Here is a 26,905-nt window from a genome sequence, read left to right on the forward strand (position 1 = left end):
AAGAATGCCTGCCGGTGGCACTCTGGCTTCCCAGGACAGCAGACCCCACACAGGCATCGCAGTCCTGTGGATCACTCACGTACAGCACTCTGGACTTGCTCTTCTGGGCCATCATTTTTTATTCTATTTTTAAACTCATAAATTTAAACTCATAAATGTTGGAAACTCTGCCTTCTTCTTCCACAAATGTACACATTTATTTTATTAAACATTTTTTTCAATTGTGGTAAAATACACAGAACATAAAACTTACCCTTAACCATTTTAAAGTGTACACTTCTGTGGTATTTTGTATGTTACATGATTGTGTGATCATTATCATCACTTTCTAGTTCCAGAATATTTTCATCACCCTAAAGGAAACTCCATACTCATGAAACAGTTACTACCCATTTTTCACCCCCGACTCCCAGGTAATCTGCGTTCTGTCCCTATGAACTTTTCTCTTCTGAATATTTTATATAAATGGAATCATAAAATATCTGTCTGTGTGTGTGTGTATGTGTATATGTTTGTGGCATCTTTCACTCAACCTAATATTTTTAAAGTTCTTCCATGTCATAGCATGTACCAGTCCTTCATTCCTTTTTCAAAAAAATTAACAGACATTATTTTTAAGAACAGTTTGAGATTTATAACCAAATAAAATGGAAAATCCAGATAGCTATGTCCCTCCTCTCACTCCCCATATTTCCCGTTACTAACATCTTACATTGGTCTGGCACATTTGTTACAACCCTTGAAAGAATAGTGACACATTATTTTCAACTAAAGTCCACAGTTTACATTAGGTTCACTTTTTGTGTTATGTAGTCTCTGGAGTTTAACAAATGATTTTTACATTTACATTGATATATCTTTATGAAGACTTAAATTTATTAGTAAATATATAAGGTTTACTTGAAAACATTTTAAACATTATTTTGATTTAATGTAATTTAAAATAATTTATTGCACAACATCTAAAGGTTAACTATTATTTTTCACTTACTTTTGAGTCTTCTTTCCTAGTTAATGTAGCTCTTTGCTTGTTAGTCTGTGCTTGTGAAGGCCCTGTGAATAAATAAATTCATTTTCCGGGGAAAAGTCTCATGAAAATTGTTTTTTATCAGTCACGTTCTCTCACTGTATATTAAAAAACATACTTTCCTATAGCTTCCGAAATTGGTGATTAATTTACCTTCTGAGTTCCAATTCCAGTTGGAAAAGCCACAGGAAGGAGAGGGGTTGGTGGCGTGAGGATGATGCCCCAGTTACCGGAAGTCCCTATGGCTGATGGGTGGGTAATTGGGCTGGTGCCTCAGGATGCAGTTCCCTCCCCTCCTGGTGTATAGACACCTGGGTGTAGTCATTAAAGCGGAGCCGCTCTCAGATTAGATGTCCAGATTGGCTGGATCTCAGTTTCAGGGAGAGAATGGGGCGGGGGGGAGGTGGGGAAGCCACAGAGACTAAATTGTTAACCTGCCTGACACTTTCCTCCTTTGTCAGTACAATTTAACTTCCATGAGGACAGTAATTTTTTTCTTCTTTTTTGCCTAGCCCCACAAGCTATAAAAGTGACACATATTGATTGATCAATAAACATTTGTAAAATGCACGAATTGTGTCATAAAGTGATATTTATTGAATATCTTACCTGTTGCATGTGCTGTGCTAGGGCCTGGAGCTGCAATCCTTAATAAGACCTAGTCCCTCCCTCAGGTCTTTCTTTTTGTGACAGTAGAGTCACTTTGTTTTTGGAATGTCTGTGAAATGGAAAGTTTATACCTGCATAAACTTTACTAAAAACCCTAGTACCGAAGTAGTCCAGCAGTAAAGAATTAACTGATGTAGCCACGTGGTGAATTCACTTTTCCAGAAAGGATAGGCTACTTGGAGACCCTACACTACTTATTGATTTGCTCAAAGCTGCAAATGAAAATAAGATAAACACTGTCATACCTAACATTCCTGAAGCTCTGAGTCCAACAGACCACCTACCTTCATCCATTTTCTACCCTGTCTCCCACCAGCCACTGCTCCCCAGTCCCTAAGCTTAGAAGGACAAACACCCATTAAAATGAGTAAAGAAGTGACAAGTGGGAGAATCTTGCTGTAGGAAAAAATATGAATTTAGACTCTGAAGAAGAGATGGTAAAAACTCCTCTTGAGCCTCACACTGAATGTTCTAAGTGTATAAGAAGTAAAATATCTAAGGCTGAACCTGTTACGTTTCTTGTTCTATATCACAGTTCCACCCCATCTGCTCCTGTTTTGTTGTTACCTCATGTTTAGGGTTCACATATCCAGAAGTCCCTCCTCACCCACCATGTCTATTTGATTGTAACGATTAATATTTTATCACTGTTTATTTACCTCTGTCCTGCCTTGATCATTTCTTGATGAATATGTAAGTCTCCCTTTAGGGTCAGTGAAATTAGGTCTAGGCTCTGGGCTGATTCTTCCTGGCTTCAAATACTGGCTTTGCCACTTAGTATGTGCCGGGAAATTTTACCAAGGAAATTTTACCAAGCTTGCAGGAGAGTTTGTTTAGAAGGTCTTGTGGTTTACAGACCTGCAGATACTGTAGAAAAAAATCTAAGGGGATCTCTTCCATCATCAGGAAGAAAGGATTCAACAGGAGAAGCTCGGCCTCAGGGGGTGGCTCACACCTATAATCCCAGCACTTTGGGAGGCTGAGGCAGGTGGATCACGAGGTCAAGAGATCGAGACCACCCAAGCCAACATGGTGAAACCCCGTCTCTACTAAAAATAGAAAAATTAGCTGGGCGTGGTGGTGTGCACCTGTAGTCCCAGCTGCTCGGGAGGCTGAGGCAGGAGAATTCCTTGATCGTGGTAGTCGGAGGTTGCAGTGAGGCGAGATCGTGCCAGTGCACTCCAGCCTGGAAACAGAGAGAGACTTTGTCAAAAAAAAAAAAAAAAACTGGAGAAAACTCATATTCTATATATTTGAAGACAAACTTGGTGATAAACAGCTGGAAAAGTCTTAGATGCAGTAATGACAAGGAAAACCCTCAACAGTGGGTAGAACAGGTGAGGAAGAAGAAGAATGCTGGCCGGGTGCGGTGGCTCACACCTGTAATCCCAGCACTTTGGGAGGCTGAGGTGGGCAGATCACCTGAGGTCAGGAGTTCGAGACCAGCCTGGCCAACAGGGAGAAACCCCATCTCTACTAAAAATACAAAAAAATCAGCCAGGCATTGTGGTGGTCACCTGCTACTTAGGAGGCTGAGGCAAAAGAATTGCTTAAACCCGGGAGTTAGAGGTTGCAGTGAGCCAACTTTGCACCATTGCACTCCAGCCTGGGCAACTGAGAGGGACTCCATCTCAAAGAAAAAAAAAAAAAAAAAAAAGAATTCTAATGTTAGCAATGACTTGCTACAGATGTTTCTTTATTTCTACTTTCCTGCTTTCTCTCCTAAAGTATAAACTGCAACACTGACTCCTCTTTCATTCACATTCTCATGTAGGATGCAATTCTGGACTTGCTGACCAGTGAGAACTTGTAAAAGAAAATGGCTCTTTCCTTCCAGAAGGCTTGGGCTCCTCCTCCAGTGATTTACAGTTATACATGAGCCTTCCCTCTCTCTTGACAAAATCCAAGATTAGGAAGTGATGGTACACTAGAGCTTGAGGAGAAAACACACTGAGCTATTTAAGGACTTGAACAGATTCCTGTGTCTCCAACAGTGGTAACGGAAGTGAGAATTCACTCTATTGCAATAGTTCCCTTCGAACACCACCCTCCTCCATATTGGATAACAAAAACAGCAAGAAGAGATCTTCCCTGTAAATGTAGCTTTAAAAATCATTTACTTCAACACATACTCAGCATGAAATTTAGATGAGAAACCCATGCACTTAATTTGGAGTTTTCTTGTGAGAAATTGTTGCTGCCCACAAACAGTCTGTATTTCCCCAATGGTAGCACTGGAGGAAATCTCCCTAGACATTTTCCAGTTCACTCATTTCACTTTCTGACTCTCCCTCTTTGATAGAGGCTGAAATCACACCCAGTGATATTGACTTACTCGCCATCCAAGGACAGCTTTCCTGACGACGTACTTAGAAGACACTCCAGCGGAGACACAGTGGTGCCAACACTTTGCTGCCTATTATGCTAACAGAAAGTTAGCTTCCCGGGCAACAACTCTATCATGACTCATTAAAGAAATTACAGAGGTAACTGGAAAAGAATCAGGACCATTTTCACCATGATCTAAGCAGAAGAACACAGATGTGTGGGCACCCTGAAGGCTAGAATTAGGATGGAAAATCCCACAGGTGATTCCAGTAAGGGAATAGATGTGGGAATGATCAACTTTGTTGTAAAAGGACACATCTCCAGCCTTGCTGTCCTGGAAACCTTCTTCTATCCTATGGGGAGATAGAGGAGGCTCCTGACAGAGTCTCTGGGCAGGAAGTTAGAGCCATGACCCTTCCTTCTTCACATGCCACCATGCAGAAATTCTTCTCTGGACTTTCTACAAACCACCCCTCTCTCTTCATTGTGCTGAACAAACACCCAGAGTTCATCTTGTTCCTGGTCCAACTTCTCTTCCCATTATTTACTTCTACCTCCCAGTAATGTCTGTCTCCCCTGCGGTAAACCCAGAAAACTGAAGTTTCAGATTCCCCTGGTCCTTAGTGTGGGGAGGGCCTTACAGTTCCGAAGAACATTCTTTATTGAAGAAATGTATCTTCTACCCTCAGATAGGATGAGGTCAGGATGAGCTGCATCTGGATCCAGAGATACAGCCACTGCACATATAGTTGGAAGAAAGGAGGAAAGCTGCAAATACTGGGAAGGCAGGTAGAGAAAAACAAGAAGGAGAAAAGTGAATGGATAGGTCAAACTGTGTTCCATCCTAGGAGACACAAGACGTGTAAGTCCTAGAAGGCTAGGGTTGGACAGAATCTTCAGTAACCATCTATTCCAGACAGGCTGGGACTGTCTGGCCAGGATGACTGTCACATCTTCCAGGGTCAGGTTTTCAGGATGGGGTCCTCCCTATTCTTCAAATGCCTGTTACTTTATTGCTTGTTCTTAAAATTAAATCTTACAGTATCTCCGGTCATGGCGTGTCTGCTGTCATTTGAGCCTCTTCATTTTCATTTTCTGTGGGTTTATGTAATAAGTGGGCCATCCACTTCTCATACACCTTTATTATATTTCTAGTGATTGAAATCCCAGGCCTTGTAGTCAAAAAGATCTGAATCTTGATAATTGCTCTTTCCTTAATAGCTCTGATCTTGGTGACATTATCTTCCTTCTTTCAGGCACACTTAACTCTCATAATGATGCAAATAATTATAATACTCAGGACTATCATGAGAAATAAATGAGATAGTATACACAGAACGTAATACTATGATTTCTCCGTGATGAATACTTGGTTCATTTTAGCTTCCAATATTTATAGTAACACTAACAGCAGAGGAGATCATAGCAATAGTACTAATACTGGTAGTAATAAATCTTTTCAAACCAAACATCCTCAGTAATTAAAATTTTTCTCATCAGAATTTGTATTTGTAAATTAGAATATGTTTGAATTTGAGGAGGATTAAATTAATTAGGAAATGTTTGTAGGTGTGGGGCTATTTAGAGTAAAGTGACATGTATTAGAAATTGATAACCCACAATTCTAGAAAGGTTTTCACTTCACTGAGATGCAACAAGCTCTTCTCCATCTCAGGCTGGTTAAACAATAGACTTCCTTCTGACCAAATTATCTTACAACGTTATTCACATGAATACATCCACCATGTTGCTCAAGTCTCAGCTTAAGTATCACCTCTTTGGGGGAATTCTTTGAATACACTATTTTGTCTCGTGGCGATCTCTTATTCCTTCATAACATTTATCATAATTTGTATGTGCACTTTCCCATAAAGCCAGAAGTCTGATCTGCTTTACTTATTTGACATTGAATAAATGCTTGCACATATTTTTGCTGAATGAACGAATGCTCTCAGAACATAAAAAATGTGCTAACATTCCAACATGAAATAGACAGAGAATGAAAACCATGGAATGAATAACCAATAAACAAATGCAAAATTTTCCCATGTGTATGGAAGAGATTATGTGGGACAAAATAATAAGGTAACTCACCTGCTTCGAACCTTTCTTCAGTCAAAAACAGCAACAACCACAAAATCACATGGGAAATAATGCGAAGAACACATCTTATGTACTACAGGAATACTCTCCTCCTTCCTCCCTGTATCTTTCTGGTCTCCTAGCTTCAAAATAAAATTTCCAGAAGATGACACATCTCTGGAAAATGCCCAGGAAATGCCTCATTAAATCCTGGAGCAGAAAGCTATACTCTGACACTTACTTAAGCTGTAATAATACTCCTAAACATTGTGAGAGTTCTTTAGTGAAGATACTCCTGCTCTGCCACTGTCTGCAATCAGCTTGGAGCAGAGAGCTCGTAATGTGGAAAAATAACAATAGCAGGCAGCGTGTTTAGAGAGGGTGGGAACCCGCAAATGACAACTGTCTATGGGGTGAGTATAGACGACTCAGAGAAAACAATTATCCTGGATAAACTACGTGCAGAGTGGGAAGAGAAAATACCATGACATAAATTAAGGTGTTTTAAAGAAGTATGGGGCATGATTTTATGCAATTGCTAAAGTATAAGAACAGATACATCATTTGGTCTAGTACCAGGAATATTTTCCATCAAGAAATTTTGATATAATCATTTAATATGTGTTCTCTGCCAGTATTCAGATTTTACAGATGACCAACGAGCAAAAGGTAAGACTCTTGTCATTTCAGGAAAGAATATCAATATTAATATCCATAACAATATAGAAGTAAAAGTGTAACTGTTGAAAAGTGGACAGACACTTTTGTGTGGGTGTAGGAAGAAAATGCGGAGGAATGTGAGAAGTGAATATCCGCACAGAACGTGTAAGTCCCAGCAATGCTGATATGAGTTCTACAGGCGATTGTCCTCTATTTGCAAAGTGTACTGCAAGTACATAAGCCTAAGAGTATTAGCTAAGCACATGAAAATGTGTTTCCAGTGTGTTTTAACCTGTTGAGAGATGCTAAGAAAGAACCAACTATTACAGTCATATAAGGATATCTTATATGAATGCATAAATTTAAAATAAATTCACTGTTTTAAACTTACCAATAAAACAGGTGTTACCATGAGGAAGCAGCAGCAGGAAGGAGGGAGCCCTGAGGCTGTTGTGTATGGGAAGGGAATGTCTCATAAGAGACATATGCACACACATATACATATATACATATATACATTTACCACTGGGTTTTATACTTTTTCTGTTTTTATGTTGTTACTTATTATCTTTTTGTGTCAACTCCAAGAACTCCCTTTAACATTTCTTGAAAGCTAGTCTCATGGTGATGAACGCCCTCAACTTTTGTCTTTAAATGTCTTTATCTCTTTATCTCTCCTTCATTTCTCACAGATAGCTTTGCCAAGTATGGCATTCATGGTTGGTATTTCTTTTTCTTTTAGCACTTTAAGTATGTAACCCCACTCCCTCCTGACTTGCAAGGTTTCCATTGAGAAGTCTGCTAATGGGCTTATGGGAGATCTCTTATATGTGATGTTTCTTTCAGAATCCTCTCTTTGTCTTTGACCTTTGACAATTTGATTATAATGTATCTTGGAGTGTGTCTTTTTTTAACTGAACTTGCTTGAGATGCTTTGATCTTCTTCAGTCTGGATGTTCATGTCCCTCTTAGGATTTGGAAAATTTTCAGATGATATTCCATTGATTAAGCTTTCTGCTCCTTCCCCTTTCTCTTCTTCTGGTACTTCCATAATTAATATATTTGTATGTTTGATGGTGTCCTATAAGTATGCATAAAACACTTATGGAAAAATAATCTCAAAAATTTTGAGAATTATTTTTGGCAGGTAGAGCATCCTAAAACTAGAAGGCATCACTTTCCTCTTCAAGTGACTGACTTCTTACCCCAGAAATCACCACCACATGATGCATATAAGACTGAAACAAAATGTGGCTTTGTGAATATAGTACAGGCTTTGGAGTCAGAAACTCTGCCATTTGTTGGCTGGGTAACTCCTAGTGTCTCTCTCCATCTTTAATAATTTTGTAACATTTATTGAGGATTAAACAAGTTTATGCTTACGAGGTACCCACTCTAGAGCCTCGTAGTCAATAGACACTCCGTAAAAGTGTTTGTTACTCTCCCTGTTCTCCGCAGTGGCTTATGAAATCCCATGTACTGACTCACTCTTCCTAGCACCACAGACCTCTGGACTGGGTTCCTTCTTGCTGTCTAACCCCAACGCTTGACTTTTTTGTTCACCTTCATTTGTTTCAAGGCCCTTCTTTTTTTAACTTTTAGGTTTAAGGGTACATGTCATTGTTTGTTATACAGGTAAATTGCATGTTGTGGGGGGTTAGTGAACAGATTCTTCAGTCACCTGGCTAATGAGCATAGCACCCAAGTGATATTTTTTCTCCCTCCTTCTGGCCTCCATCCTCAAGTAGCCCCGGTGTCTGCTGTTCCCCTCTTAGTGTCCGTGTGTTCTTGTTGTTTAGCTTCCACTTGTAAGCGAGAACATATGGTATTTGGTTTTCCGTTCCTGCTTCAGTTTGCTTGGGATAGTGGTCTCCAACCCCATCCATGTTGCTGCGAAAGCACGATCTCATTCTTTTTTATGACTGTGTAGTATTCCATGGTGTATATGTACCGCTTTTTATTTATGCAGTCTACCTCTTTTTAAATATAGACATTTTTCTCATTTTTAATTATCAAACATTTATAAAGTACCTATTCTGTGGAAGGTTCTCTGCCTCAAGAATTACAAAGATTAATGGTATACAATCTCTGGCCTTAAAATCTCTGAAAAAGTAGAAATAATTCTAAAGCCCAGATAGAGTGAGTTCCCTTTTATCCTTAAATCTTCCTAGCCTCTTGATCCTCCTCTGCCTTCTCTCCTGCCTCTCTCATGTTCTAAGCCTCTGTTATGACACAGATTCCAGAACCTTCACAAGCCACACTCCCATAAATGCATAGGTCTGATCAATCTGCTCCACACAATTTCTCAGTGCTCCTCTGCATCTCCGCCTAAAAGGGCCTCCCTGACACCCAAGTTCATACTGCTCAGAAACAGTGAACTTGAGTTATTCATTTTATCTTGATCTCTCTCTGACGAAGAAATCCAGACGATGCAAGACCCGCTGAAGACAATACCTGGAAAATGATAGTCTTGGGTATGGACTAGCTCCATCTTTGAGGCTTCCTTAACTCTAATGGCTCAGGAGTCTCCTCTTAGGGACTTTAGCACAACTGCTTTATCTTCCTTACCTGCTCCTTTCAAATTCAGTATTTTTTCTTTCACTCTCATTGATTCCTCTAGAAGCCTGGGGCAAACAACCCACAGTTAACTAAGCTCTAGGCTGATAGTGGTGGTTTCTCCTTTGGTATCTAGAGTTTAAATTGAACAAAGAAAATAACCATCCTCCATAGCACTAGGAAAATTTCTTCTCCCATTATCTCCCTTCCTATCATATGATCAATCTGCCTCAACTCAGAAATAATGATTTCCTCTTATTTTCCCTGTAAATGGGATGGGCCATCTTCTAACCGCCCTATAGATGGCATTTCAGACACCAGAGGAAGAAAGGGTATAGTATACAGTAGTATACAGTAGTTCTGAGTATACCATCTGGTCATCCTTCCCTCCCCTATGGGTTATTTAACACTAGGAAAAAAATCTGACTCACATGATGGAGTCCATATTGACTGCTTGCTGTTCATTTTAGTGGCACATTAGGAGAATATCTACAAAAGTTGATTTGGAGAATTTTCTCACAGGACCAAACACCTAGAAGACTCAGTAGACAAGTGCCTGATCTGTCCTGATTGGAGGTTTGCTCTTACCTCTTGAGGTGGATTCACCTATTGTTTGTTTGAAGCAGTCTTAATCTGGGCGTAATCTATTTCCTTAGTCTTTCAGAGCTCAATATTCTTCAGAGATTTTACTTTCACCAGCAGATTGGTTGGTTTTTTTCTTCTTTCCTTTCTCTCTCTCTCTCTCTCTCTCTCTCTCTCTCTGTCTGTCTCTCTCTCTCTCTCTCTCTCTCTCTTCATTTTTTCCTCTTCCAGATCCTTCATATCCACTGCCTTTTACAACCATATGATATTGTCTATGATTTTTCTCTACTATAACTGCAAGACTCTATCTTACATCAATTGAATGCAAATTAATGACACATAAACAAACACAAGTTAAGGAATCCCAGCATGTTTTATCTGACCAACCACAATAAAAAGCTCACAAATATCTGTCTTATGAGGGGCATGGTGAGTGATGACTGAAAGGTTTTTCTGTGATAAGAAATTTCTGTCCTTTGCTGCGGCTTTCATTAATAAAACCACCTTCAGACAGCATCCTTCAGTCAGGGTGCTGAAAGTTTTTCAATAATTCACTCATGAAAATGTTTTGAGCATGCATTCCCTATACAAGTATATTTATAAATGTTATAAATTTATAGCTATACGTGTGTGTGTGTGTGTGTGTGTGTGTATATATATATATATATATACACACACACACATATATACAGAAAACCTTGCAACTTTAAATGTATGAGTTTAAATTACACAAAATCTAGAAGTTCTAATATTCTCCCCTGATACCCCAGTGGGTAGCTTTGTGGATTCCCTTCAACATTCTTCCTGCCTGGGGAGTAAAGGGTTCAGTTGATGAGGAAATCTGTTAGATTGCCAACTCTAAACCAAGGGTACACAGTATCTGAGGTTCTTAGTATATGACCAAAGAACCAACATAAGAGCTAAAAATGGGCATGGGCAGGAATGTGAAGATAGTAATATAAAGCAAATAAAAGAATAAAAGAGTTGAAGTAGCAGAAAGGGGGGAAAAGTGTATCTGGTGGATAGTAAGAGGTGATCAGGAGTTGTTTCTGGTAATTACCTGGTCTAAATAAGCTTATCTACAGGTGAGTTTTTGTTTTCAGAAATAACTTTGGCTATCATCCTGACTCTACTGGGACTTGCCATCCTGGCTATTTTGTTAACAAGATGGATACAACGTAAGCAAAGTGGTGAGTAATAATGAGTCAAAATGAAGATTTCTTGTGAAAACTGTGGAGGGAGGGATGCCAAGATTTTCAGTCTAAGTTCATCTCTACTTATCAGACACCTAGAGACTTTGCCAATATTCTGGGAATCTGTTTCAATACTTGAAAAAAACCCGTGACCTATTAGCGATTCTCCCTGCACTTTTAACTCCCAAAGTTTACATTATCAATAATGTCAAACAAAAAAATCACAGATAGGCTGGGTGCAGTGGCTCACACTTGTAATCTCAGCACTTTGCGAGGCTGAGGCAGGCAGATCACGAGGTCAGGAGGTCGAGACTAGCCTGGCCAACATGGTGAAACCCCGTATCTATTAAAAAATACAAAAATTAAAGCAAAAAGAAAAAAAAATACAAAAATTAGATGGGCATGGTGGTGGGCACCTATAATCCCAGCTACTCAGGAGGCTGAGGCAGGAGAATCGTTTGATCCTGGGAGGCTTAGGTTGCTGTGAGCCAAGATCACACCATTGCACTCCAGCCTGGGTGACAGGGTGAGATTCTGCCAAAAAAAAAAAAAAAAATTACAGGTAGAGTTTAGCAAAAGTAATGAGAATACTTTAAAAGAAAATTGCCTGGGCTCTAAGGGAAATTACCAGAGTTAAAAAAAAAAAAATAGAAGTGTGAAGACAGTATGTTGGTAAACTCCAATATCTAGTATTATATAAAGAAAATTGGAGACTTTTAGTGACTTAATTTGGGGAGATGATAAGAAGCGACAAATACAGAGTAGTACTTGTCAGTGAAACAGAGATGGAGCTCGTAAAAGTGAAGACCTATTTCTATGCCATAAGATCACTATTTCCTGGGTTTTTCTGTTTCTCTCCCACAACTTTCCAATCAGCTATATTCCTTCCCTGTTTCCCACCCTCAGTGCCTGTGAGCCCTCAAAGTGTAAGTAGTGTGAAACGATAGATAACACAGGGCTGATGCGAGGTGTGGAAAGCAGGTGAGAACAAAACTGCACTGTATCAGGAGGACCACCTTGGGGGACGAGAAGAACAGCTTAGAGGGAGGAGAGTTGGGTCGGAGCAAGAACACTTCTCACAACTAACTAATAAAAACATTTTGCCTGATTCTTCCACAGAAATGTGTGTCTCCAGTTACTGTTCAGAGCAAAGTAAGTGCTTATAAGAAAAAGAAATATAGTATTTATAGAATTTTCACAAGTCAGGAATGAAATCTTGTTTACAGTTGTGTTTCCAGAACCTTACATAGTGCACCATTGCATGAACTGAACTTCTAAGTGACTGGGAGAAATCTACCAGAGATTTCTCAGTGGTACTGAATGCCAAACCAGAGTTGGAAAGAATTGATTAACACTGGGTAGGCCTGCATAATTTTGAGGCTTTCTTCAGATGTTTCCTGCAGTCTGAGAGCGGCAACAGAGACACTAACCCATAGAAATAACAAACTCCTCAGGAGATGGAACAGATGGTTCATTAAAAAACCAAAATCCATTATTGCAGAGGGTCTAAGTAAGGTGGCTGGACAGAAAAATCTAATGTATCCTAGAATAAAGAGAGTGAACACAGTTAAGGTAATTATACTGAGAAGAGTACCAACTTCAGGAAGTGAAGAGGTGAGGAAGACTTCATGGAAAGGTCTGGAGAGATGCCAAACTTGCTAAGAAAGATAGAACAGGATTGGTACAAGGCAAGAAAAAAAAACAGGAGACTAGTTTCTGAAGTATCAAGACGCAAAAGAAATTTTGAAACTCCTGATTATTTAGCCTGACTATTATTATAAAACCGGTGATTGGCACAGTCACTTATCATCAGCAGCTCCTGCAACTTATGCACAATTCCTAGTTTCTCCAAAGTAAATTAATTCACATCGTTATTCACCATTAGGAGTTCATGTTTACATTAGTTCTCAGAGTCTTAAATAAAGCCTCATTAATAATCATGAAACAAAATCATGGCTCTCCTTTTTTTCTAGGTGCTGGACTTCTGGACTGTGAGGATGGTAGAGGTAAATAAATTAGGAACTACTAGAGAGTTAATGGAGAAATGAAGAGAGTAAATCAACTCATCTCCCTTTGAGTATGATTGTTGAGTCAGGATATATTTCCTAGTTATAATATCCAAATGCTTATCACTCTTCTCTCTCTCAAGAAAAATTGTGCATTTTTCTCAGGGAAGGTAAATAATTTTCCTTCTTAAGACCATCAAAATAATTCATTTCCATTTTCTGTTTACCCCTAAGATGTTAGAAAGGTTAAGGAACCTCTCCAAAATAGTTTCCTGGATGTTTAAAATGTGGATAAAATGAATATGAAATGGAATAGTATATGTAAAAATATACTTTGAAAGCCATACAGCATAATATAAGAAGTAAACAAAGCTTGTCCCCATTTAAGAAACTGAAATTTATGCTCAAAAGATTGAGACTTACTCAAGTTCACCTAGCTGAGGAAGAAGCTGGATATCAAACTCAGGTTTTGAAATGTGATAGTTATGAGAAGACAGCAACGTACTGTCTACTTTTTTGAAGGGACACACCAGTACCACTATTTTCAATATACCGTGGCTACCCTTAACCCTCACACCCCAACACTCAATGCTCTCTTTCAACATCCACTCACTAGGGCTGCGTATAGATGTGCCCTTGGCTCACTCACTCTCTCCCTCTCTTTTTCTCTCTCTCTCTCCTCCCTCTCTCTCTCTCTCTCTCTGACTAGTCCTATCTCCAGAACTCAACAAGAACCACTAGAGCTACCTCTCATTCCTGCTGGAAGTCACTAAAGTTGTCCACACCAGGCCCACCAGCTACACCAGAACTATAAGGTTAAGAGATTGTAGTCTTCCTTCTCGCCGGACGCGGTGGCTCAAGCCTGTAATCCCAGCACTTTGGGAGGCCGAGGCGGGTGGATCATGAGGTCGAGAGATCAAGACCATCCTGGTCAACATGGTGAAACCCCATCTCTACTAAAAATATAAAAAAATCAGCTGGGCATGGTGGCACATGCCTGTCATCCCAGCTACTCAGGAGGCTGAGGCAGGAGAATTGCCTGAACCCAGGAGGCGGAGGTTGCGGTGAGCCGAGATCGCGCCATTGCACTCCAACCTGGGTAACAAGAGTGAAACTCCGTCTCAAAAAAAAAAAAAAAAAAAAAAAAAAAAAGATTGTAGATGTGGATATGTGGATATAATTCACACACACACACACACTACAAACACACAGATCCCTGAGAGTTGAGGAAAGAAAAGAGGAAGCAGCTCAGGCACTTCGCTTGCTGTCCATGCCCCACACTTGAACTCTTGGTCCATCCTTCTCCTTCTTGCCTCTATGACTCATCTATCATGAAGAACGAGAGAGAGGAACAAAGTGCCATGGCATTACCTCTTATTTTCTGAAATAAAACCCAAAGAAAATGGGAATATCTGGGAAATTAGCAAATCTTTTAGTAGTTGGGTTGAGACGAATGATAAACTTATTTTTTAATGAACTGTTGGTAAAGTTAATGTGTTATTTTCTTCCCTAAAAGATTTTTCTTCTCGGAGATCTAAAAGAGGAAGAGGTAAACAGATTTTTATCTAACGAAAAATAATACAGACTTACTTGTTGAGGTAAAATCTCATTACGTTTTTAATCTTCTCTTTTAGGATCCCGACACACATATTCAACAGAAAGTGGTAAATTATTGTATTGCTAAGAAATTAATATAGGATTCTGTTTATGAGAAATTAAGAATATTATAATTTTTCTGCAATTCTCTAGATACTTCATATGATAACCAAGGTAAGTGTATTTAGAGATTTTGGCAAAATTAAAGGAAAATCATTGCTTCTTCCTGCCATAACATGAAAAGATATAAAAACCGACCGAAGTCTTTTAAAAAAAAAAAAAGAAGAAGAAGAAGAGGAAGAAATCAAAGTAGTAAAGTAGTGTACAGAATATCCTGAGAAATGTTCACAAACATTCACCATCACACTATGCGGCACCATTTTCCCCAAAGCTCTGCAATTCCTCTCCTATCCAACTCCTAATCATTTAACAAAAGAAATATGAGAGAATGGCATCAGCAAGATAGTAGAATAGGAGCTTTCTTCCCACACAGAAACAGTTGAGACAACTATCCACAGATGAGAAAATACCCTTGTGGAAGTCCAAGAGTCCAGCAGAGAAGTTCCAGCAGACTGTCAGGTTATAAAATCCTAACAGATGCAATAAAGAGGGTAAGAAGAACAGTTTCACTTTACCCACATCACTCCTCCCCCAAGGTGGCACAACTCATTGCTGAGATAGGTGCACTTGGCCCACAATTCCTTCCACAGCAAAAAAGTGGAAAACATAATGAGTGAGTACCCACATCCCTTGGCCATTCAATTCAGGATACTGTCCAGTAGACCCACTTATTTCTCATTCCACCCAGAACACTGAGATGATCAGCATGGTTGAATGGTTAGGAGAGGCTAGGAGCAGGGAAAAGAGACTGCAGAACTCACTCACACCTCATCAGAAAGTCTGTCATCTGAGATCCCTAACCTATGACCCTTGCACTACTGATCCACAGGCATGTCAAACATTCCACACATTTCACTCTCCCACCCAGGCTGAGTTCCCAAATGAGCCACCATGGACAACAAGTTGAAACATCTCATAGTCAGTTTGACTTTGTGGGACTGGAAAAAAGCACACAAATTTGAGAATTCCAGAGAGCCACCCAAGAGAAAACAAAGGGAAGGTTCTCAGAACCTGAAATGGCTTTGCAGGACTGAGAGAAGACACAATCTTAGAAATCCCATCTAGGCAGGGTGTGGTGGCTCATGCCCGAAATCCCAGCACTTTGCAGGGCCAAGGTAGGAGGACTGCATGAGCCCAGGAGTTTGAGACTGGCCTGGGAAACATAGTGAGACTTCATCTCTAAAAAAAAAAAAAAAAAAACTTGTTAGATGTGGTGGCGCATGCCTATAGTCCCAGCTACTCAGGAAGCTGAGGTTGGAGGACTGTTTGAGCCCAAGAGTTCGGGTGCCACCATGAGCCATGATCATACCACTGCTCCAGTCTGGGCAACAGAATGCAATTTTGTCTCAAAAAAAAAAAAAAAAAAATAAGAATTTCCATCTGTGGAGCAGGCACATCCATAGAAAAGCTTTGAGAGAGTCTCAGCTGGGCTGTTTGGTGAAAGCATTTCTCTCCCAATGGCAGTTAACAAATACTGAAGGGAGCGACCATTTCTGCAAATGTGAAAAAGCAACACAAGACTTCAAGGACATAAAAAACAAGGAAACATGACACCACTGAAAGAACACAATAATTTCAGTAACTAACCACCAAAAATGAAGATTTGCCAAAAATCAATCTTCCAGTTGCCTGAGTAAAAATCCAAAACAATTGTTATAAGAAAGTTCAGTGAGCTACAAGACAACACAGATAAACAATTTAGTGATGTCAGGAAAACAACACAAGAACAAAAGTAGAAGTTCAACAAAGCCATAGAAAAAGATAGAGAGCCAAACAAATTTGGAGCTGAAGAATACAATGACTAAGCTAAAAACAAAAAAGGGAATAGAGTTTCAAAGATGATGGATCAAGTACAAGAAAGAACAAGAGAAGTCAAAGACAATCATTTAAAATTATCCAGTCAGAGTACAAAAAAGAAACACAAAGAAAAGAAATGAATAATGTGTACAAGATTTATTGGACACCTAATAAATTGGAAGCTAACTTTTGCATTATTGGAGTCTCAGAGGAAAAGAGAAAGAAAATAGAATAAATGCTTATTTAAGGCATAATTGCTAACAACTTTCCAAATCTGTGAAGAGATACAAACATCTCGATACATGAAACTCAAAACTCTCCAATCATATTTAACCCAATGAAGACTTCTTTAAGACATTATGTCAAATAGTCAATAATCAACATTAAAGAGAGAATCTTGAAAGAAGATTCTACTGGCCTAGAAAATGTCTGCTTAGAAGTCATAATTATCACTTCTAAGCAGACATTTTCTAGGCCAGTACATGGTGGGAGGACAAATTCAAGTTGCTGAAAGAAAAAAACTGTCAACCAAGAACTCATTACCCTGTAAAGCTGCTTTTCAGATATGAGGAAGAGATAGTCTTTATCAGACAAACAAAAGCTGAGGGGGTTTATCACCCATGAATCTGCCTTACAGGAAATACTAGAGAATGTTCTTCAAGCTGAAATGAAAGGCCAATAATTAGTAAAATGAAAACATGAATGTGTTCCAATATAAAATTCACTAGTAAAGTAAATATACAGTCAATTCAGAATATTCTAATATTGTAATAATGGTGTATAAATCACTTATGATGCTAATATAAAAGTTAAAAGACAAAAATATTTAAAATACATGATTTGTTAATGGATATACAATTTTTTAATGTAAATTTTGACACCGAGAATGTAAAAAGTAGGGAGAATAATGTGTAGAGTTTTGTATGCAATCTATTTCAAGTTATTATTAGCTTAAAATAGACTGTTGAAACCATGTTTTATGTAAGCCTATGGTAACCGCAAACCAAAAACCTATACTAGATACACAAAACCTATACTAGATACACAAAACAGAAAGAGATTAAAGCATACCACTACAGAGAATCAGCAAATCACAAAGAAAGACAGGAAGAAAGGAACAAGGGATATACAAAACAGACAGAACACAACCAAGAATATAGCTATATTAAGTCCTTAACTATCAATAATTACTTGAATGTAAATGGATTAAATTTTTTAATGAAAAGACATACGGTAGCTAAATGTATTTAAAAACAAGTTGCAACTATATGCTGCCTATAGTAAACACACTGTAGCTCTAAGGATACACACAGAACAAAAGCAAAGGGATGGAAAAAGGATGCTCCATGAAAATGGAAAACAAAAGAGTGTAGGGGTGGCTATACTTACATCAGGTGAAATAGGCTTCTAGTCAAAAATTATAACAAGAGACAAAGAAGGTCATTATATAATTATAAAGGGGACCAATTCATCGAGATAGCAAAATTGTAAGTATATATGCACATAACATCAGAGCACTTACTTATATAAAGCAAATATTACCATAACTGAAGGGAGACATAGACAGCACTATAATAATAATAGTAGACTTCAGTAACCCATTATCAACAATGAATAGATCATTCACACAGAAAATTAATGAGGGAGAAAATAAAGTTACTCAAAATACACAAAAGGGAAAGGATAAATGTTATTGGGAAAACTGGATATCCATATGCAGTTGTTCATTATCATACACCATACACAAAGATCAATTTGAAATGAATTAAAGACTTAAATGTAAGACTTGACACTGTAAAACTCCTATAATAAAACAGGGGAAAGCTCCATGATGTTGGTCTTCGCAAGTTTTTTTTATTTATATGACACCAAAAACACAGTAACAAAAGCCGGAAACAATCAACAAAATGAAAGCCACCTCACAGAACGGGAGAAAATATTTGCAAACCATGTATCTGATAAGTGGTTAATATTTGTCTTAATCTGTTTCTGTTGCTTATAACAGAATATCTGAAACTATGTAATTTATAAAGGAAAGAAGCTTATTATTATTTCTTACTGTTATGGAGAATGGAAAGCCCAAGGCTGAGGGGGCACATCTGGTGAGAGCCTTCTTGCCAGTGGGAATTCTCTGCAGATTCCTGAGGTGGTACAGGGCATAACATGGCAAGGTGGCTGACATGCTATGATTAGGTCTTTCTTCCTCTTATGAAGCCACCAGTTCCACTTGCATGACAATTCATTGGTCCATTAATGGATTAATCCATTTATGTGGTTAGAACCCTTATGATATAATCATCTCTTTAAGGCTCACTTCTCAATGCTGTCACATTGAGGATTACGTTTTAGTATGAGTTTTGGAGGGAACATTCAAACCATAGCAATATCCAAAATATATAAGAAACTCATGCAACTCAAAAGCAATATACAACTCAAAATACTCAAACAAGCTGATTTATAAAATGGACTAAGGACCTAAATAGACATTTCTCAGAGAAGACATACAGTCAACTAATAAATAAATATAAAGGTGCCCAACATCACTAATCATCAAGGAAATGCACCTCATGCCAGTTAGGATGCATTCAAAAAGTCAAGGGATAACAAGTGTTGGTAAGGATGTGGAGAAAAGGGAACCCTTGTACACTGTTGTTAGGAATGTAAATTAATACAGCCATTATGGAAAACAGTATTGTGGTTCCTCCAATAAACTAAAAATAGAACTACCATATGATTCAGCAATGCCACTTCTGGGCATATATTCAAAGGAAATAAAAATCATTATCTTGAAGAGATATTTGCATTCCCATATTCATTGCAGCATTTTTTAAAATACCCAAGATACATGAATAAACTAGGTGTCTATCAGTGGATGAATGGATAAAGAAAATGTGATACACAGACACACACAACAAAGAGTATTCAGCCTTAAGAAAAGAAAGAAATCCTGCCATTTGTGATTACCTGAATGAACCTGGAAGACCTCATGCTAAGTAAAATTAGCCAGGCACAGAAAGGCAAATACTGCATGATCTCATATGTATATGAAACCTTAAAAAGCTGAACTCAGAGAGCAGAAAGGTGATTACCAGAGGTTGAAGGTGGAAGAAATGGACAGATGTTGGCCAAAGGATAAAAACTTGCAGTTTTATGACAAATAAGTTATGTAGGCCCAATGTACAGCATGGGAACTATGATGTATTGTATGCTTGAAAGTTACTAAGAGAGTAGATCTTACATATTCTCATCACAAAATGAAAAATAAAAGTAAGTGTGTGAAGTGGTAGATATGTTAATTCATTTGATTGGGGCAATCATTTTACTATGTATACATATATATTAGAATGGCACATTGTACACCTTAAATATATATAATTTTTGTCTATTACACTTCAATAAAGCTAAAGAAAAGAAAAAAATAATCTGAGTAGTCAAGAGAAATTCACCATCCCAAATCTCACAAATGCTAACTACTCATTGCACTTTTCTTAATGGAAATATTAAGAAATCAAGGAATAATCCTAAAAGTTCATCACGTTAAAGCATGACTTATGCAATAAAATTCCAAAGGTACAAAGAAATGCTGCTATTGTCTACTGTTGTCATTTACATCTCATATTTCTGGGGAACAAACCTCTTTACTAACAGTCCATCGGAACACCAGATTTAACCAGTGCAAGATGCTACCTCAATGTTAGGAATTTAAGGGTACACAAATAAGCAAAATAAAGCTTCGCACCATAGGAAGGGAAGATAATTCACATGTACTCAGCACCTACTATGTGTTATTCACTCTAGTGGGCATTTTTTTTTCATTTTCTTAATATTTAGTATCTACAAACACCCTGTCAACCACACAAAGATGAACTACAACAAAAATCCTTCCCTGGCAGTCAAAGTCCTTGGTAGCCCACAGGTTGCTTTGGTGCATATTAAGAAAAGGTGTTCCTTCCTCCAGGTGAATGCAGCCCCGCCCCAGAGACACTGTTGGGGATTTCAGTTCCCTTAACCCTTCGTGCAGTGAACAACCTGTATAATCATAATACACTTGTCCTGAAGATATATGAAAGGCATCTCACTCTTAGCATGTCTAAAACCCAGGCCCTAATCCCTTCTACACACTATCGCTGGCACCTGCATTCACCTAATTGTTCAGACTATCTACCTTGGAGTCATATTTAACTCCTTTCTCACTCTCTTCATCCAACCCACCATCAAGTCCTAACTCTGATGCCTTCAAATTATACTCCAAATCAAACCACTTTCCACCACCATGACACTCTCAGCTTAAGTGCCAACATCTCTTGCCTCCTAACTTGTTTCCTCGTATTCCTCTTGCCTTCTTACAGTCTATTCTCCTCACCACAGTCAGGGAGATCCTTAATAAATAGCTCTTAAATGAATAAAGTAATTTACTATTGTTACCCCTAATTCACAGAAGAGAAACTAATGCTGAAAAAACATTAAATGGCTTGCCCAAGGCCACAGGACTTGCAAGTGACAACCTAAACAGGAATTTAGAATTGTCTTGATTCCAAATTTCAGAAGGTTAGTTTATTCTTATATAATTTAGTAATAACTTAAGTTTTAATTTCCTGTTTGCAGATATTTACTGTACAGCCTACAATCTTAGGATCTTTCTAATCTGGGCTCCCTTGCATTCTTAGGGAAAAACTTAAATCAATAAACATTTTATTGCTGTTTTAATAAGTCACATTTAAAATTCATAAAGCCAAATAACTATTTCTCTGACTTTCCAGTCCCCGTAACATAACCTATAAATCTCAGTCATCCTAAGCTTCTAAGTTCCCAAGCTATACTAGCCTTCCCTGTATTATTTCTAGGCATAGGAATATAAATGTACTGGTCAACTTGAGACTATAGAAATTTTCTGGTAGGAAGATGTTAATATTAGATAAGGTCATTATGTCAGTGTCGGTACATGAAATTCCATACTCAAAGTTCAGTTTAATTTAAATATATCACATATAAAAGCTGCCATGGTTATTCCAAAATTTGTTTGAAATTAAATTTATTCTTAGTATTTTTCTAGCAAACGTCTAAGTGTAGTACATGAAACAAGTAACGTTATTATAAAACAGAGAATGTATTTTGTACTCGATTCCCATCACAATAACTATCAAGTATGGAAGGAGAGTGCTAGTTTTCAGAAAAGAAGCTGAAAAAGAATATTGTTGTCTTTACATTTCTGAGTAGATATTTATACTTTAGTAAAATATCAAGTGATGCTATGATTCGATATAATTTAAATCAACTACAAAGTATCAATATTACTATTTACTTTTACACTGTTATGAAAACAACAGTGATAACATGTCTGGTTTGTCATGTAATTTGCTTTGTCTTCAGATCTTTTAGAAAGTCTGTTTCCATGACACCACTAAGAAACAAGTTTTAGATCATAGGATGCACATTCAGTCACAATCAATATACGCATATGTATTCATTATAATTTGCCATATTTTCATTGAACTTGAATTCTCCATCAGGTGAGGAAATATTTTACCATTCCTTGTTTTATTTGACCTCAACTTATTTTATAACTATATATTCTTCTGTTTTAATGTTTGCATGGATAGTTTGTTATTTCTTTAATGTTTGCATGGATAGTGTATTTATCATAATTGATCTCTGCCTGGTTTTTTATGTCATTTAACTTATAAATTAAGTCATGAGGAGATTTTTGTTTTCAGTTTCTTGTCTAATTGGATATTTGAGGGTGTTGATTGGGTGATCCTCTGAAATGATACCAAAACTACAGAAATAAAATATCCAAATTGATTTTTCTTTCTTTTGTTTGTGTTTTCAGAGGGATCCAAACGAGATTACAGTAAGTACTGTCTTGTTTCTCAACAAAAATTTGCTTCCCCTTAGCAACATTCCCCTAGATTGCGAATGCTTTGGAAGAAAGAGAAATCCTGTCATATGTCAAGTCATATGGATACTAAGTTTTCTAGTGCTAGTCTAGAATGATCTGTCAGTAACAAACAGGTTTTCAAATTGGCTGGGAGAAGAGGAAAGCAGAAGAAGTGATGAGCAAGAGAAAAGGTAAGTAATGAAGATAAAAGGGAGAGAGAGAAGAAAATAGAGAGGGAAATGGAGGGAGGAATTAGGACAATAGGAATGGCCTCTACCTACTGAACGTTAAACCCTTTTTTAGAGATCGAAAGCACATGCAGTGGCTCGTGGGAGTGGCCTTTGGTACCCATCACCAGATCAGTGATGACTCCCTTGGCATAGGTGTCAACTCCTGAGAAGGGGGTGACAGTGACTGAAGCTGATATGCAAAATTAGAGATCCAAATTCTCATGATTCACCCATGTTTTCTGTGTGTGTATTTTAGCACCGTCAGCCAACTCTCTAGGTAAGTGCTTTGTGGTTTTCTTTCAATTCTACTGTCATCTGGTTTCCATCCCTATTTTTTCTATATTTTTTCTCTTTTAAGAAAGTTTTTTAAATTGAGTGTAAAAATAATTAACACTTGTATATCTACGTCTTAGATGTGACAATTTGATTATATTCTTGTCATATTTCTCAAGTTATCATAGACTTATTTCACTCCCTTCTTCCCAGTCTTATTAATATATTTTAAATATTTTAAGTCTATTTACATATATTTATAGTCTCTACCTATCACTGAACAAAATACAGTATCTTTTTTAATGGCATCCGTCTGATAGTATCATTACAGTTTGCATTTTTCTCTCAAAATGTAATATTGAAATCCAGGATATACACTTTAACTATTGAATAATATTCCAATTTATGAATATACTATATTTTTCTATTATTTCTCCTATTGATGAATTCTCAATGTTTCCAATTTCTGCTATCACAAATAATGCTGCAAAGAATGTCCTTAAGTAGATGGAAAAGAGTTTATCCAGGGTGCATACCCTGAAGTAGGATTAATGATCACATTGTATATGAACATTTGTATAATTTATGCATATTTTAAATTTTACTAGCTATTATTTAATCAAGCTCCTTGGTAGTTACATAGAGGTGTACAAAAATATATAAAAGTTTCCCCATTTCTCTGCATTAGTAACAATCCCAGATTTTGTCATATTTTTATATTATTGACACTTGAATACATTTACAATTTTTAAAATCTCCATTTCCCTGCTCACTCCTGAAATTGAGTATCTTCTCATAGGTTTACTAGTTAGGCTTCACCTTATATAAATTGCTTGTTCATTTACTTCACCCATTTATGTATTAGATTATTGATCTGTAGGAATTCTTTATTATTATGAAAGATCAACTTTTATATGTTATGTTAAATATTTGCAATTATCTCCTCCAATTCTGTCTCTTAGCTTTAAATTTTTATGGTGTCTCTTGACTCTTAGAAGGCCTCCACTCGCTCTCCCCCAGCACCACACAGTTTATTGTAACAAAACTTGTCAATCTTTTGTTCTCTTCTAGTTTCTGCTTGTTTGTTTGTTTGCTCGGTCTTATCTGGGTATCAAAAATATATTATCTAATACTTTCTCTTAACAGTTTTAAAGTTTCCCTTTCCACATACAGGCCTTTAATCCAAATGGGGTTTTGTTAATTGTTTTTTGGTTTTAGTGAGTGATTTTAGAAATAATACAGGTGAGATCTAATTTTCCTCTCATCTAGAAAACCAACTAGATGGATTTCTTCTCATGTTGCTCCAACTAGATTTATTAACTTGTGCATTCTTTCTCCACTGATTTGTAATGCCGTCTTCACTACATATTTGTTTTTTCCATGGATTTTATTTTCTGTTCCAGTGATCTTTTGTCTTTCACTGAACCAATACTATATTGCTTTCACTACTAAAACTTTATAACGTTTATTATAAGAAATAGCACATTATCTTCATTCTTTTTCAGAAATGTGTTGGCTATTCTTGGACATTTTCTCTTACACAAGAATTTTATAATTTCTCAAAATCCTTGAGAGTCATATTTGACTCTTGAAACCTCATTGAAATTTCATTGAGTCTGTAATTAATTTTAAAATCGGTTCTTCCCATGCATTAGCATAGTTGCCTACTATTTGAATTTTCTCATATACCCTTCAATAATGTAATATAATTTTCTTCAGAAAAGTCTTGCATGTCTTTTCTTGGATTAATTCCTACACACATACTTGGTTTTTCTTTCTGATGTGAATAGTATCTTTATATGGATTTTACAAATAATTATTGCTGGCATGTAAGTTATATGTTGTATATCTGAGAGTAGATTTTATATCTAGCCACCCTGCTGTGTTCTTTGAGTTCTAATAATTTTTAGATTCTCTTGAATTATACATGTAAAAAATCATGCCATCTGTAAAATCTGATAATTTTGAGTTTGCTTTTCCAATTTTTTTTTTTTTTTTTTTTTTTTTGAGATGGAGTCTCGCTCTGTCACCAGACTGGAGTACAGTGGCAATCTCGGCTCACTGCAACATCCGCCTCCCGGGTTCAAGTGATTCTCCTGCCTCAGGCTCCCGAGTAGCTAGGACTACAGGCGCGTGCCACCACGCCAAGCTAAATTTTGCATTTTTAGTAAAGACAGGGTTTCACCATGTTGGACAGGATGGTCTCAATCTCTTGAACTCGTGATCCATCTGTCTCAGCCCCCCAAAGTGCTGGGATTACAGGCATGAGCCAGCGCTCCTGGCCTCCTTTTCCAATTATTGGAACCATTTTCTTGTCATACCTTGGGCTACGTATATCTATGGCTAAAATTCCTTCTCTTTACTTTTGCTTTATTTTTGTTCCTTTTTACTAGCTTGCCATATGAAACTCTTAATTAATTTCCAGAATTTCTTATCTTCTTTTTTATTTTATTTTTATATGAGACACTTCATGAATTTGCATGTCATCTTTACACATAGGCCACACTAATCTTCTCTGCATCATTTCAATTTTAGTATATGTGCTGGCAAAATGGGCACTCTTATTTCCTAATAGAAGTATCTAAGTAACTTCTAAATGCTGCTGAAACTCATATCCTCATATCCACTCATGTCCTCATGACGGTTTTTTTACTTTAATTCTACACTGTCTGATATTAGCATTGTTCTAACATCTTTGTTTTAATTAGCATTTACCTATTATACATATTTTTCATATTATACATATTTTTCATCGTTTTATTTTGAACCTTAGGAGTTTTTGTCTTGTGTCTTTTTAAATGGCATATTGCTTGACTTTGTTGATATTAACAATGTAAAATTTTCTGTTTCCTAATAGATGAATTGTTAATTGTTATGTGTTTATGTAATTTTGCCAATTTATATTGTGTTTTCAACTTACAGTTCTATGCTTTCTTCTTTTATTTTTTAAATCTTCTTTCCTACCTTCTGCTGCTACATTAGATTTCCTTGTTTCTTTTATTTTACTTACTGTTTTTCTGGATTTTGTTTTACTCATCCTTATATTTGTAATGTGTACTATTTAATTTTTCTTTAAAAATTAAAGATAATCAGCATCTTCTTCCAAGAATAGATAATAACCTTTACTGACTGTCTTCCCTCCAAACTATTCTTTCCACATTCTCCATCTTGTTTATAGCATTCATTTTAAAAATAAAATAATCATTTATTTTTCATGATTAACAATTACTTAGACTTATAACAATCAGCATTGTTTTTGCTTAACATTATTTGCTATATCCTACATCTTTTCTCTTTTATTTCTTGCCCAAATATAATCCTTTAGTAGTTCTTTAAACTCCGCATGTGTGTGAAAATTTTTCTAAGGCTTCATATGACTAAAAACAGATCTACTTCACCCTCAGCCTTAAATGAAAACTTAGCTGAGTATAGAATTGAACATTATTTTTTCTCAGTACTTTGAAGATTTATTCCATTTTCTTGTTGTTTACTATTTATTATTGTTGATAAGAATCTACTACTAGTTTGATGGTTCTTCCTACATAAATATATTTTCAAGATTTTGTCTTTGTTTTTGTGCTGTGCATTTTAATTATAATGTTTATGGGTGTGAGATATACTTGTTATGAGTGTAAGATTACCCTGAGCAGGAAAAATGAAGTGAATCTCAGACCCAGAATGGAAACTCTTGAATGTTTCCATTTACTCTGAGCAGGATAAATGAAGTAATCTCACACTCATAAACATTCAAGAGTTTCTATTTGGTGGACTCAGTCTTTCTCTAAATAGAAAAATTTAACTTTAATTGCTGTGAATTTAGCCCATATTTATATCTATATCTATCTACAAACTGTAGTCTCTACTTCTAAAATTACTATGTATATATATAAAGATTTTCCTTCCATCTT

The 26,905-nt window shown here is 36.9% G+C and overlaps 1 non-coding gene across 1 annotated transcript; it reads right to left on the reverse strand.

The window, feature by feature from the left end:
• Positions 1–25,449: 25,449 nt before the first annotated feature.
• Positions 25,450–25,556, reverse strand: LOC120363439 (U6 spliceosomal RNA). The gene has a single exon (XR_005578990.1). It is a non-coding gene; the product is annotated as a U6 spliceosomal RNA (small nuclear RNA).
• Positions 25,557–26,905: the final 1,349 nt, after the last annotated feature.

The sequence above is a fragment of the Saimiri boliviensis genome, chromosome 4 (assembly GCF_048565385.1).
Source record: "Saimiri boliviensis isolate mSaiBol1 chromosome 4, mSaiBol1.pri, whole genome shotgun sequence".
Taxonomy (NCBI): Eukaryota; Metazoa; Chordata; class Mammalia; order Primates; family Cebidae; genus Saimiri; species Saimiri boliviensis.